This window comes from Lolium perenne, chromosome 6 (genome assembly GCF_019359855.2).
Source record: "Lolium perenne isolate Kyuss_39 chromosome 6, Kyuss_2.0, whole genome shotgun sequence".
Taxonomy (NCBI): domain Eukaryota; kingdom Viridiplantae; phylum Streptophyta; class Magnoliopsida; order Poales; family Poaceae; genus Lolium; species Lolium perenne.
The window spans coordinates 261,563,155-261,572,073 of NC_067249.2; the positions used below are offsets into that span (position 1 = coordinate 261,563,155).

General features: G+C 44.9%; 1 long non-coding RNA gene across 1 annotated transcript; it reads left to right on the plus strand.

Moving 5' to 3' along the window:
* Window positions 1-3,257: 3,257 nt before the first annotated feature.
* Window positions 3,258-8,308, plus strand: LOC127305387 (uncharacterized). Its single transcript, XR_007853921.2, has 5 exons — window positions 3,258-3,526; window positions 6,567-6,935; window positions 7,129-7,545; window positions 7,645-7,948; window positions 8,054-8,308. It is a non-coding gene; the product is annotated as an uncharacterized lncRNA (long non-coding RNA).
* Window positions 8,309-8,919: the final 611 nt, after the last annotated feature.

The window sequence follows — 8,919 nt, forward strand, 5'->3', positions numbered from 1 at the left end:
ACCAGCGCCGTACGTCGCGTCGGAGAACCCCTACGACACCAGCATCGTCGACGACGAGCCGGAGGTAACCCTTTGCTCCCTTGTTCTTATCCCATTTCAATCCTTTTGTGTTAGATCTAGCGTTATTAGGGTTCGTCTGTTCCTAGTTCAATCCATTTGTGTTAGATCTAGCGTTATTAGGGTGCGTCTGTTCCCTAGTTCAATCCATTTGTGATTTGCTTTTGTTTAAGATTTGTGCCGATGATGATGAATATTTGGGCACAAATTGATTCAGGGTTTGGTCAGTAAACAATTGGTGTGTACAAATTTGTTGTGCATGATCTGTGGCTTGCTGACTCAAATCCTAGATATAAGTGTGTCCACTCCAATGTAACTGAGGCTACCTCTTTTTTTCGAGCCCATATTATCATGCGTGATCTTTGTTCACTCTCTGTTCCATCATCGTTGCAATTGACTCCGTGTTGCACGATCTTTGGTGCTACGTGACAGGTGCAGAGCAGCGACGTCGACAGCGACGACGAGTCCTTCCACACCAAGACTGTCAAATCCGTCCTCGGGAGGCTGCGATCCGGCCATTACGATGGCCCCTTTGCTCGAGGCATTTACAAGTGCCCCTTCTGCAACAGAAGCTCCGCGCCACCGACTTCAACTGCCTGGTGAACCATGCTGAATCCATTGGCAGATGCGGCGCTAGAGTTGGAACGACGGTGAACGTGCATGCGTTCATGGCCAAACACAAAGCACTTGGGATTCACCTGCGCAACCTCCAGGCGAGTCACAGGCGCAACCTGGAGGCGTTGAACATACCTACTGCACTCTTTGTATCTGTAGAGCAGCTTAAATTCATGTAAAATGTAGCTTATATTGTAGGGTTCTATCGGTACTACTGTTGAATCTGTCGTGAACATATCTATGCTATGTTGGCTGCTGTATGCAGCTTATCCTATATTTTTTCTGGATTTGTGCCCTAGATTTCCTACCTGATTGGGTAAAAACGAAGGCATAAAGAAATGAATGTCGTTAAAAAACAGAAGGAGAAGCTGCTCTAGATTTGCTACCAATTTGGACTATCAAATATGAATGAGATCGAGCGAGAGAGAGGAAAAAGGTACATTGAAAACTGCTAATCTGGGCGAAAGAGACAGAAACCACTCGTGCCCACGTCCCGGACCCACACGGCTCCACACGCTACGGCCCCACACGCTACGGCCACACACGCTACGGCCACACAAACATGGTCTCGTCCTGTCCCACGCGGTTCCTTCCTACCAGCCCCACACGACGCGGCCCCACAAACGACACGACCCCACTCGTCAGCACGGAACGGTCAACTTAACGGAATCCTGCCGTCCGAGCTGCTTCTGCTCCTTCTGCGGGTTTCAAACAAAGGCTAGGGTAAAACTGAGGAAAAACTAAGGAGCTGGGGAAAACTGAGCACAACTAAGGACCCAAGGGCACAGAAATAGAAATCCCAATCTTAAAAGCTAACTGACCATAGCCCATCAGCATACACCATCCAGGAAACCCAATGCCGCACGGTGCACATTGGAGAGCATGAAGAGAGAGCACACTTGAATTACTTAAAGAAGTTAAGGCTGTTGCCTATTGATATACCCGCCTGGTGGGGGCCTTCCCGTGCCAGCTATTTTCAGCCGTTTGATCTCTAGCTTAACTTGATATAGGTCGTCTGATTAGCCTGGTCGGTGTGATTTTTGTTACTGTACATTACTCTGCATCTTTTTACCGGCAATGAAACCCCATCCGGCTACTAGGCCCACGGTTCATAAGGTAAGATCTTCCACCATTGGGACCTACATAGTGAAAAATGGCAACCTGGTCGTCTTCCCTATGCCCAGTCAAACAAACGGAGCTCCTGGGGCGGCGCCGCATAGGGGAGGGTGGCGCCGCATAGGGGAGGGCGGCGCCGCACGGAGGTTCGCTGGGCGACGAAGGAGGACCGGTCGGAAGTTGGGCCTCTACCACGGCGCACCGGCCGGAGAGCTCGGCTCCTCCACTGCCGAGTCCGGGTAGGGAGCCTGGCTGGCATGGCGTCCTCCCCTGGCTAAGGGTCGCGTCTCGAGGGGGCTGCACGGGGAGGACGGACCTGGCGGCGGGGACGGTAGCAATACCGCGGAGGCAGATACACGGGAAGTTCCCAATAGAGCCGGCGCGCACTGCTAACCCGAACCCCTGAGCGCTCTCTCTCTATTCGTTCTGTTGGCAGGGAAGATATCGAGCGCGCAGCAGGGCCGGCCCTGACCCATGGCAGGCATGGGCGGCCGCCAAGGGCCCAGGCCGGAGGGGGCCCAGGATCTAAGGTTTTTCTTTACTATATATGGGCTAAAAAAATTACTAGAGTACATGTGAACAGGCGCATGCCTCCCCCGAGAAAATAACGCAACGCAACGCGAGCGAGCGAGTCTATCACGCTGCGATTGATTGACTTGGCTGGATTGTTCGTCTCTTCCTTTGTTCCTCGTCTCTCGCTTCGCATCTTACCGGCCCTGATGGCCTCGCCCGGCCGCCCTGCTCCCATGCTGGCCGATCACTAATTGGCAAATATTTCTTCTACTTCTTGATGTAATCCATGACTTATTCTTTTAATTAGGGTTTTAGTTTGATGTAAATTAGTGTTCCAATGGAAAAAATAATTGTCTGCTGTTGTGAAAAAAAAGCTAGATAATAAGTTTACTGAATTCCAAAGAGTTGTTTTAAATAAGTAATTTCCAGATAAAAGTAGTGTTAATGTCGACAACAATCATCAAAGGCCCGATCCCCGATAAGATGATGAGGATAATACATATGGAGATCTTAAGTTCAATGAACAATCCTCGAATAACGATAAGTAAGGAACTAGCATCATGTTTTGCACATGTAAGTAAGTAACTAAATATATTTTTAATGTAATTGGAGATCTTGACGATAGTTTTAGTGTGGAGAGTATGGAGGAAGAAAAATTGCAGCCTTCATCTGATACTCGTAATGGTGAAGAAGGACATATTGGACAACATGATCTTGAAATTGTAATTTGGTTTAGTATTTGAGGTCATCAAACAAGTAGAAAATACTTGTTATATTTTTCTACCATTTTATTATTATTTCTATGATAATATGCGTATAACGTAAAAATATGCATATATATATATATAGTTATATATATATATATATATATATATTTCTGAATCGAACTACGGTGGGCTTACGCTAGTCTGAACACTTTCATATATAACACAAGAGTTACAGAGGGACCATTACAATTTTGTAGAGGGCAAGGAAATTTCTATTTATGCGTATACATATATTAGTTTTAAAGGAGCCCTTTTGTCAACTTCGCCCAAGGGCCCTGAAAAACATAGGGCCGGCCCTGGCGCGCAGCCGCGGGCGCCTGGATTCGTACGGGCCGCCGCGGCCGCCTGGAGTCGTACGGGCCGCCGCCTACCGGAATCGCGCCGCCGCGCCTGAATTCCTCTCACCCCCGGCCGTCTGGTTTCTCATCTCTCCACCGCCGCCGTCCGTCTCCAGCAAGGTAACTGATTCCGCCATGCTTGCTCCCGTCTTGCTTGCTGATTTGCCTCTGAGAGCTTGGCTGCTTGCTTGCTGGTCTGCTGGGTAGCCTGGGTGTGCGTGCCTTGCAACAAGATATGCTGCAGTCAAAACATACTTGCATGATGTGACATCAACATCAATAAGAAGTGTTCACTCCATTTTCATGCTGGCTAGCCAATCAATATAGAGTACTCGCTCACTACTCAGAAAACAATGAACTAGCTAGCAAGTCATCAGCACATTTTTATGATAAATGAACTGCAGATGAGCATAGGCCAGCTCAAATGGCAGCAGAAGAAAAATACTACTCAACACAAAAATGGCATTGTTCCTAATTCGAAGGACACCAGACCACTCATCTCTTTGCAATCTTATTTTCTCCGCGGGCGCATCATCAAATTTTGTTTCCTCCACACATTCAACAGAACAAGGATGCCTTAACGGGTCCAGTTCATCAACATAAGCTTGTATTCTGCAAATGAATAATTAATGCCCCACCTAACTTCCGCATAGGGAAGAAAAAGAAAGGTTGTGCACGAACTGGATCAACCTGAGCTTGAATAACAACTGCATGTCCAGGAATTGGATGTTTACCTAGCAAATAGTGCTGAAATTCTTTCGTTTCCAAAATGCAAAAAGAAGACAGCCCAATAAATCATGAACATAAAGAAAGCAGGAAGAACTAGCTACTGCGTTGAACCGAGTTCAAAGAGCATACGTAAACCTATAGAGCACTTAACTGGCTGTATTTGTTACAACTATGTTTAGGGAAAGAGCCACATCAAAACACTTAGGGTGTGTTTGGTAGATAGGTGTTCTTTTAAAGTTTTCTCCGATTTCTATGATTTTAAAAAACTACAGTTTAACATACTTTGATCTGTTTGGCTCTAACAAATACTGCAGCTTTAAAAACATGGTATCTTCAAAATTATTGTGTTTTTGAAGTATTGGAATAAGTTGTCCAATCCTCTTTTTCCCCAAACTGAGAAAAGTATAAAACTGAAATATTCTTTGGCCGGCACTGAACTACTATGTTATTGATACTAGTAAGTGTGCACGTACCATAAATCAACTAGTGCACTTTACATTGCAATCAAATTGGATCCATCCTAATGCATTATACAGTACATTAGAATCAAATTGGGTCCATCCGAAAACTGAAAGAAAATTGACTGTACGCCTTCTATCTCGATTTTGTGAAAATAAAAATTGCAAGCTTAACGTACTCTCCTGCCCAACAACCAAACATAAACCCTGAAAATACAATTTTTCTATATTCAGTAAACAATTTTCCTTTGTATCGTGTTACGGTTATCATTACGTAAGCAAAAAACATGTCGCTCTAGTTGATGATTCAGTCCATGCCACAAACATACCATCCACAAAACCAGGACTTAGTAATGTTGTTACAAAGGATGGCCATTGATGACTACAGCCCCTAAAAACTGTATGAAGGGTCTTATTTCTCAAAAAGTGAGCACTTAGAATTTAAACAGTAACCCTCCACGGGTCAAAAATACATAGAAGTACTTTCCTAATCTTCCTCCTCTACCACAAGTGGCAATATTGACTATTTTAGCACAAAGTGCAATGGTAAACGAAGAATGACACTAATCAAATGAATAACCAAAGAATGATATTAAAGAGCAGGATTGTTTAAAAAGATAGAGCACAACTGATATTATAATGAAATAACCAAATCATAAACCAAAGAAATCTTGCACGCCCAATGCACGTGTTGACTGACATAAATTCAATCAAAATGCATTACAGGCTCCGTAATATGGAGTATTATGTAAGAACATCAGTATATTTCTCAGATTTTTACCCCTCTAAGTATAGTTGATGCTAGATTTTGTACCGTAGTTTCTTCAATATAGAATACATTTTGAACTCGCATAGTTCATCAATCTGATGGGTGGTACACTTAATAAAGAACAATAGCATATGAAGAATGCTGTCAGTACATAACGTCATAATGTACGATCTCCACAATGAAATCTCAAGCCATCTTCATAATCCTACTTGATATGCCTTGGGGAGTTGTGAATGGAAATGTATTCAAATATGTATGTTTTTTCATGTAGAGTATGTGTTAAAGATAATGCTGGTTGAGAGCTAGTCATCACCAGTTCACCAAGTTGCAGTTTCAGTGGGTGCAGGCTTCTGCTGTAAGGAATCACATGCTTAATCTTTGCAAAATATTGCAGGTCGTTGCACAGAAATATTCAATGATTATATATGAATCATAGTTTAACTCTGTAACATATTGGTTGTAAAAAGGTGGAGGCGACTCTACCTTCATATATAGAAATATATATTCCTCAAAAAAAAAAGTTGTAGAGATATGGATTCAGGAATTGGCCAATGTTCAAGTTTTCAGTAATTCTTCTTTTTGGTTGTTGGGTTCAGGAGAGGGTTTGATAACCCAAGTTGCTTGCACCAAATAAATTTATATGTAAAATTGAATGAAAACCTCATTTGAATCAGACAATAGCTAGACAGTCATAAAGATGCGCAAGGGAATTTGGAGCATAATAATTCATTCATGTCAAGACACAAGCATCATAGAACGTGTCATGGAGCGCATAACCGTAATGATCTGTAACCAAACCTTTAACACATATCTCGCCGGTAAAGTCGAGCAGATGAGTTACATGGGGGTGAGGGTGGAATTACAAACCAGGGGAACCCTGGGGGGATAGGGAAGAAAAAAGGAAGAATTACATCGAACCCAGCTTGTCTGCCCAAGCAATCAACTGTGATTGCAGCTTTGGCGATCTATTGCTCCATAGTCGTAGGTCACTTGCAATCTGATTGAGCAGAGCCTGTCTGCCAATATATTTGCAGTTAAACACCCTGTCATTTCTTGCCCTCCAAAGGCCTAGCAGACAAGCAACAACACAAACAGTCCAAGTTTTTGATGATTCCTTTTCGATAGCAGTAAGTAGTTACATGCTTTATTGACCATAGAGTTACACGGCTGTTGTGCTTAAGTAGGAAAATCGCCCCTTTTGCAGGTTCAGACCCGGTTATTGCTATACATGTTAAGGTGGATTTCGAATCTCTACCTGAACTAGATTGGAGTGTTCAAAAGACCAATGCGTTCTACTACGGTAAGTTGATTCTGGCTCTGCATGATCTTAAATGTTCAGGCCTGGCATGTCTGTCTCCTAACAGCAACGAGAAGAAATCTTTTGACACCCTACTGGACTATGCAACCTGTGGTCATTTACATGTGAAACAAGGTGAGTGCAAACAATCTACGTTGAACTAATTTGTTCCCGTAAACTTCAAACCACCATTTTAACATGGTACTGTTGCGGAGTATGAGATGTCTGCCTCATCTGCATGTGAATTGGTGAAATCTACTAAGAAGCGAGGAAGAGGTGATGTCTGTATGTTACGTCTATTTTCTTGTTTTCTTATCACCTTCCTTTACTGCATTACAAATCTCTTTAGTTTTTTTTAAACAAATTTTTTTTATTTACAAGGAGCTATGTGTACTTTCTCAATTGTTATGGATGACAACACAATAAATCATGCTTGCTTGCAGCTCACATTGTTTATGTGTTCTTTCAGATGTACTAATGATGGACGATGATTATAGAGAGGACTTTTACCCGATCACTCCACTTATGGACGCATCTGAATATTTTGATGGCTGGTTGGCACATTACTCAATGCAGCTGAGGAAATCCTGTTTGAGCCTGATGCTGGGCATCATGGGCAAGCTGGGAGTTGTGGGATACCCATTTCTTATGTATGATGATAATAATAGTATGTTGAATGGCTGAAGAAAGTGAAGTTCAGTAAGTTAAAGGATCCTGTGAATGCTGGCAGAGATGTCCACCACGCTATCCACTGATTCAAGGAATCAAGGAATCTCTTCTAGTGTAGAAGATGCAAGCACAGAGTTGACCGATATGTTGAGAAGGACCCAACTTTATTTCGAGTTTGCTCCTGAGGCTCTTCTTGTGTTGTTGCTTCTAGATTGCGGTAAGTCGAATCTAGCTTTTGATTAAATATTTATGGGTAATATTTTATGGAAGACTAGTTGTTGGCCTGTTGGTAGAGTAATTTTTATTTTAATGCCAGGTGCATTCAGGAAAGCAGGAGAGAAACTGGAAACACTGCCTCATGGTAAACCTCATGACTCAAACTACAACATTCCCCCTCAGTTTGACGCAACTTTCTCCGACAGCCACGACGCCAACACCAGTGCGAAAATTCTTGCAACCATCTTGCAAATCCTGAAGGACATTGGAACATCAGACGCCTGGTGAGGTGACACTTCTAGATCAGATCATGGAGCATGTCTCCCTGTGCATCGACAATTTCCTGTGCGCGAAGGCTTATCAGAAGGAGAGGGACCTGAGACGCATGCCGTATGGTAAAATCGGTAAGCACTGCGTCACAGCTCTTCTCACATATGTTACCCTTATTTTGAGGGTGGTAGCTGACGTTCATCTGTTCATGTGATGTACTCCGAATTTGTCTGTTGCAGCTTCTGAGCTGTATCGGGTCAGGGAGAACGGGGCTTTCCCATCTATGCGCTGCAAGTATGGGTATGGCGCGGATAGCATGTCCGAGCGGTTAAAACAGCTGCAAGAAGAGAGTTTAATCTCGTCGTGCAGGCATTGCAGAGAATAGAGATTGTCTAGAAGACTACGGCTGAGACTTATCTGCGACATTTGATTCCTTGTGACTATAACATTTGTCAGGGTTCGATTGATTTATTTATGCCCCTGATTTTTATGAACCTGTGTCCCTTGTGTCCCTGGTTCTTGGACTGATGAACATTCATTTGTCTTGTTTAATGCTTAGACTGAGAGCATCTCCAACAGGCGCGCGCCAAGCTCCAGCGGATGCGGGAAAAAAGCGCGCGCGCTAAAATCTTCACCGCGTGCATGTGCTATTCCGCGCGGGAGAATTTCCGCGTCCGCTGCCGCGCTCGCTATGAACGCGACACGCGCGAATGCGCCAACGACCTGAACTTTCAACGCGCCACTTCGTCTCTGCGCCGCTCCGTCTCTCTCCCCACCTCTCCCTCTCTCCCGTCGAAGCTCCGCCTCCGCGCCGATGATGCCTCCGCGCCGCCGCCCCACCTCCGGCTACCACGGCATTCGGACGCGGCCGAGCGGCCAGTTCGACGCGGAAATCCGCTCCGGCGACGAGCGGATCCGCCTCGGCACGTTCGATATGGCGCACGAGGCGGCGCAGGCGTACGACGCCGTCGCCTGGCGACTCGGCCGCTCCCACCGGACCATGAACTTTCATGATGTCTGGACGCGCGAGCAGGCGGAGATGCTTGCGCCGCCGCCGGCCATCACGCGCGAGCAGCAGTGCCGACAACGGGAGCTGGAGTAGCGC